This window comes from Oryx dammah, unplaced genomic scaffold, assembly GCF_014754425.2.
Source record: "Oryx dammah isolate SB20612 unplaced genomic scaffold, SCBI_Odam_1.1 HiC_scaffold_8, whole genome shotgun sequence".
Taxonomy (NCBI): Eukaryota; Metazoa; Chordata; class Mammalia; order Artiodactyla; family Bovidae; genus Oryx; species Oryx dammah.
Window position 1 is genome coordinate 51,726,203 of NW_024070192.1, and position 5,188 is coordinate 51,731,390.

General features: G+C 44.7%; 1 long non-coding RNA gene across 1 annotated transcript; it reads left to right on the forward strand.

The window, feature by feature from the left end:
• Positions 1–2,443: 2,443 nt before the first annotated feature.
• On the forward strand, positions 2,444–3,807 carry LOC120866456. The gene is made up of 2 exons (XR_005721661.1): positions 2,444–2,781; positions 3,642–3,807. It is a non-coding gene; the product is annotated as an uncharacterized LOC120866456 (long non-coding RNA).
• Positions 3,808–5,188: the final 1,381 nt, after the last annotated feature.

Genomic DNA, 5,188 nt, shown 5'->3' on the forward strand with positions numbered 1-5,188 from the left:
GCTATTACTAGCAATTTCCAAACTGCATGTCTTTGTATGTTTCTGTAGATTTTTACGTAGATGCTGCTTGCTTTATGCAAAGTACTATGCTAGGGGTTGGGGGGACTATCAAGCTACTAATGTCAAAAACTTTGCCGGTCAGTGGTTTGATCTGTGCCATCTGATTCCATAGCCTCAGCACCTATCTAAATCTTAATCCATCTCTAGGCTCAACTCTGGACAGATAATTCTAATAGCGCATGGGGCTTGCCCATCTGAAAGTCCTGTGGGCATCTTAAAGGCAGTATGTCATTTTTCTTCCCAACCTGTTCTTCTTTTATCTACTGTACTTAATGGAACCCTCATTTCCTCAGCTGTCCTGGCTACTGACTCTTAACTTCTTAAGGCATCCTTAACGTCTTCCTTTCCCACATCGTCTCCCATCAGTCAATTATTAGGTCTTATTGGTTGCATCAGTCTCTCACTTCTTCCCTGAACCCATTCTGTTTCCGTTGTTTCAGCTATCAAGACCTTGTCACTTCTCACCTCCCCGTTGATTTACCGCCTGTTGATTTAGGTGTTGAAATACCTCCCTGTTGATTTCTTTGCCTCCAATCCCTCCCCACAATAACTCTTCCTTCAGACTGCTGACAGAACGTCTTTTTAAAGCCCAAACCTAATATTGTCCTTCTTTTATGTAAAGTCCTTCAACAAATTCTTTTCATCTGTAAAAATAAAGTCCAATGCCCACAGCAAGATCTATGTATGAAGCTCTGGTGACTTATCTCTTACCCTCACCTACCTTTTTAATCTCTTCTTCTGACACTCTCCCTACATACTTCAAGATCTTTCCATATCAAATTATTTGCCATTTCCTCACACACCATGCTGGCTCCTTCCTTAACAGATTTTCCAGATAATCTGCAATTTCAGCCTAGAAAACTCCTGTTATCTTCAAGTTCAGACGTCGCCTCCTTTGTAAAGACTTCACCTCCAAGCACTCAGTACATGCTTCTGCTATGGTGTCTTTCATGTTATAATTATTTTTTCATATGCCTCTTCCCTGAGTCCTAAAAGGTAGGGACCATGTCTCACTCTGTTTTGTATCCTGGTCTTCGACACTGTACTTGATGCATAACAAGCCCTCCATAAATCTTCAGTGAGAGTCTGACCAAATAACTGAATGAATAAATAAGTGACTGTTACAGATTCAGAATAAGAACGATAAGAAAGGTGCCAATAAACTGTTGCTGTTTAGTGTTCAAAGGACTGAGTCACATTCATTTGGGAGATCAAAAAAAAAAAGACTTTCATTGATTACAATCTTTCAGTGTAACCCTATATATTTGTTTCTATCTGAAACCAAGATTTACTTAAATCTGGCCATGGCCCCCTCTGACTCCAACATCTGACCCCAAATGAAATTAGTTTTACTGTGATCTGTCTCTGGTATAAAAGGAGGTCTTTAGTTCATTTTATGTAGCACATGGTAATCTGGTTTCTTATAATAATTTCAGTTCAGTTCAGTTCAGTTCAGTCGCTCAGTTGTGTCCGACTCTGCGACCCCATGAATCGCAGCATGCCAGGCCTCCCTGTACATCACCAACTCCCGGAGTTCACTCAGATTCACGTCCATTGAGTCAGTGATGCCATCCAGCCATCTCATCCTCTGTCATCCCCTTCTCCTGCCCCCAATCCCTCCCAACATCAAAGTCTTTTCCAATGAATCAACTCTTCACATGAGGTGGCCAAAGTACTGGCGTTTCAGCTTTAGCATCATTCCTTCCAAAGAAATCCCAGCTGATCTCCTTCAGAATGGACTGGTTGGATCTCCTTGCAGTCTAAGGAACTCTCAAGAGTCTTCTCCAACACCACAGTACAAATGGAGATTCCTTCTTTCTTCCAAAAAAAGATTGAAGTGGTAGCCTTGATTATGTGTTCTTACTGTAAGTTGTTATATAGAAAGTAAATATTTGTTGAATGAAGAGGTGAAGGATTGCTCAGGCCTGCTGGTACTCTTGAGTTACTTGGCAAGTACTGTGACCTCTTGAGAAGTAGCTGGGTACTTAGTAATCTTCCTGCCCTGCATGTCTGAGGGCATTTCTGTCTGTTTTCAGCTCATTTGGGTTACATATTCTTTTACACAGATCTTTTGAACTTTGCACATTGACAAATGTGCTTCCCAGGTGGCGGTAATTGTAAAGAACAAGCCTGCTGATGCAGAAGACATGAGACTTGGGTTCGATCCCTGGGTCAGGAAGATCCCCTGGAGGAGGGTATGGCAACCCACTCTAGTATTCTTGCCTGGAGAATCCCGTGGACCGAGGAGCCTGGCTGGCTACAGTCCATGGGGTCGCAAAGAGTCAGACACGACTGAAGTGACTTAGCATGCACGCACACACACACTGACAAACAACACTGAAGGCCTGTGTATCTTCAAGGTTCATGTCTCCTGTGGTGCCAGTCTGCTCCAGTGTGGTTAATGTTTAACCCCTAACTGCTGGCCGAATGTCCATAAATCAGAAAGAATAGCAAACACAGGCCAACTTAGCTTCGGTTTATTTAGCGACAGGTGCTATGTGGCTCTCACCTTGGCCCTCTCAAGCACCTTAGCCTCCTTTCCAGAAAGAAAGGAGGGATCACAGAGCAGAAGAATCCAACTCGAAGGGCAGTTCCTGAGGGGCCAGATCAAGAAGCACAGTCTACTAACCTCCATGACTTGAGGGCCTGCCGTGCAAAGGAGCCCTGCACAGAACTGGCAATCCAGATCTCTGTTTCCGAGGCTTGTGCTTAACTGGCCAGGTGAAAATGCGATATCTGTGTTTTCTGTGAGCTGAAGTGTTTCCTCGGAGCAGAATTACTTTACTTACTGCCTTTTCCTTCTCTCATGGACAGTTACTGGTTGCTGCCTCTCCTCCCTTCCTAAGAGACCTGCCCCCCAATTTTTCTTTCTTTTTCTTCTTCAGTTTTCTTTTTATCTTTACACCCACAGCTGTAGGAAGGGAGGGCACAGCCTAAAGCTCTCCCTAGGGCTGTCCCCTCCCACACTGCCTCCAGGAAGGTCCTGGGCCCATCCCATCTGTAGGTGGGCCCTCCCACCCCTCCAGGGGCCCAAGGCAAGGCCTCAGGAGCCCCCAAAGCCACCCTCACTATGACTGTGGGGGTTGCTCTGCTCCCAGCTACCTGGACACCCACCATGCCCCTCACCCCACAGTTCTTCACCCTGGGTGCCCAGCTGCACTGAGGGTCCCTGATTTTCAGTGAGTTTAAGCCCACCAGTACGTAAGTGCATCCCTAACACGGAGCCCCAGTCATTGCTTTAGGAATGGCCTGCTCCCCAGTTGGCACTAGTGGTAAAGAACCCGTCTGCCAATGCAGGAGATGCAAGAAACCAGGGTTTGATCCCTGGGTCGGGAAGATCTCCTGGAGGAGGGCATGGCAACCCACTCCAGTATTCTTGCCTGGAGAATCCCATGGACAGAGGAGCCTGGTAGGCTACAGTCCACAGGGTCATAAAGAGTCTGACACAACTGAAATGACTTAGTATGCATGCACGTGACCTGGAATGGTCTCATCAGAGTGGACCTCCAGAGTGTGTAGGGAATTTGGGGACTTGGACTCTTAGCTCAGATGGTAAATGGTATGTCTTATTTTCACTGCAGCCATTGTGGAAGCTGCCAGGAGAGGGGAAGGGTTGCATCGTGTGGCCACAAATGAATGGATCTCACCCAGGGAAAGCAGAACCAAGCAATGGAACCTGTTGTTTGAGTCCTGGACCAAACTGTGCCTGCCTCCCCAGTGAGCCAATAAATTTTCTTTATTGCTTAAGCTTTTCTGAGGTTGTTTTATTTCACTTGCAACATTAAATTTTCTGATACACACTAGCTAGATTATAAACTGTGTGATACAGATTGTCCATCTTGATCACCCCTGGCACATAGTAGGCATTCAATGAACAAGTTCTGAAATGATACATTTCAACTCCAAGGAATACTTGTAAACTCTCCTTTATTCATTTGACAGCTAAAGGAATTTGGTGATGTGTAGGGAAGTAGTGATATGGATCTAGATGCCAGGATCTCACCCCAACACGAAGCTTTTTTAACCACCGGGAGGTCTCCAGTCAATGTTGAGGTCTTTGAGGAGGCTCCCAAGTAATAGTCATCCCCTTTTCTCTGCAGATTTTAAACTAAATCAGAGATAAGACAGCAGTAAGCTAGACAAGGACCAACAATGCCCTTTATCACTAATACAGCTGATATTCAGAAAAAAGTGTTAGCCGCTCAGTCCTGTCCTTTCTGTAACCCCATTGACTGTAGCCCACCAGGCTCCTCTGTCCATGAAATTCTCCAGGCAAGAATACTGGAGTGGGTTGTCATTTCCTTCTCCAAGGGATCTTCCCGAATCAGGGATTGAGCTCACATCTCCTGTATTGCAGGCAGATTCTTTGCCATCTGAGCCACCGGGGAAGCCTTATATTGTCAGGCCAATGAGCATCAAAAAAGCAAGAGAGTTCCAGAAAAACATCTATTTCTGCTTTATTGACTACGCCAAGGCCTTTGACTGTGTGGATCACAACAAACTGTGGAAAATTCTTCAAGAGATGGGAATACCAGACCTCATTTCCTGCCTCCTCAGAAATCTGTATGCAGGAAGAAGCAACAGTTAGAACTGGACATGTAACAACAGACTGGTTCCAAATCGGGAAAGGAGTATGTCAAGGCTGTATATTGTCACCCTCCTAATTTAACTTATATGCAGAATACATCATGACAAATGCCAGGCTGGATGAAGCACAAGCTGGAATCAAGATTGCTGGGAGAAATATCAATAACCTCAGATATGCAGATGACACCACACTTATGGCAGAAAGCAAAGAAGAACTAAAGAGCCTCTTTTTTTTTTTTTTTTTCCTAAAGAGCCTCTTGATGAAAGTGAGAGGAGAGTGAAAAAGTTGGCTTAAAACTCAACATTCAGAAAACTAAGATCATGGCATCTAGTCCCATCACTTCATGGCAAATAGATGGGGAAACAGTGGAAACAGCAATAGACTATCTTTTTGGGCTCCAAAATCACTGCAGATGGTGATTGCAGCCATGAAATCAGAAGATGCATACTTCTTGGAAGAAAAGTTATGACCAACCTAGACAGTATATTAAAAAGCAGAGACATTACTTTGCCAACAAAGGTCCACCTAGTCAAGGCTATG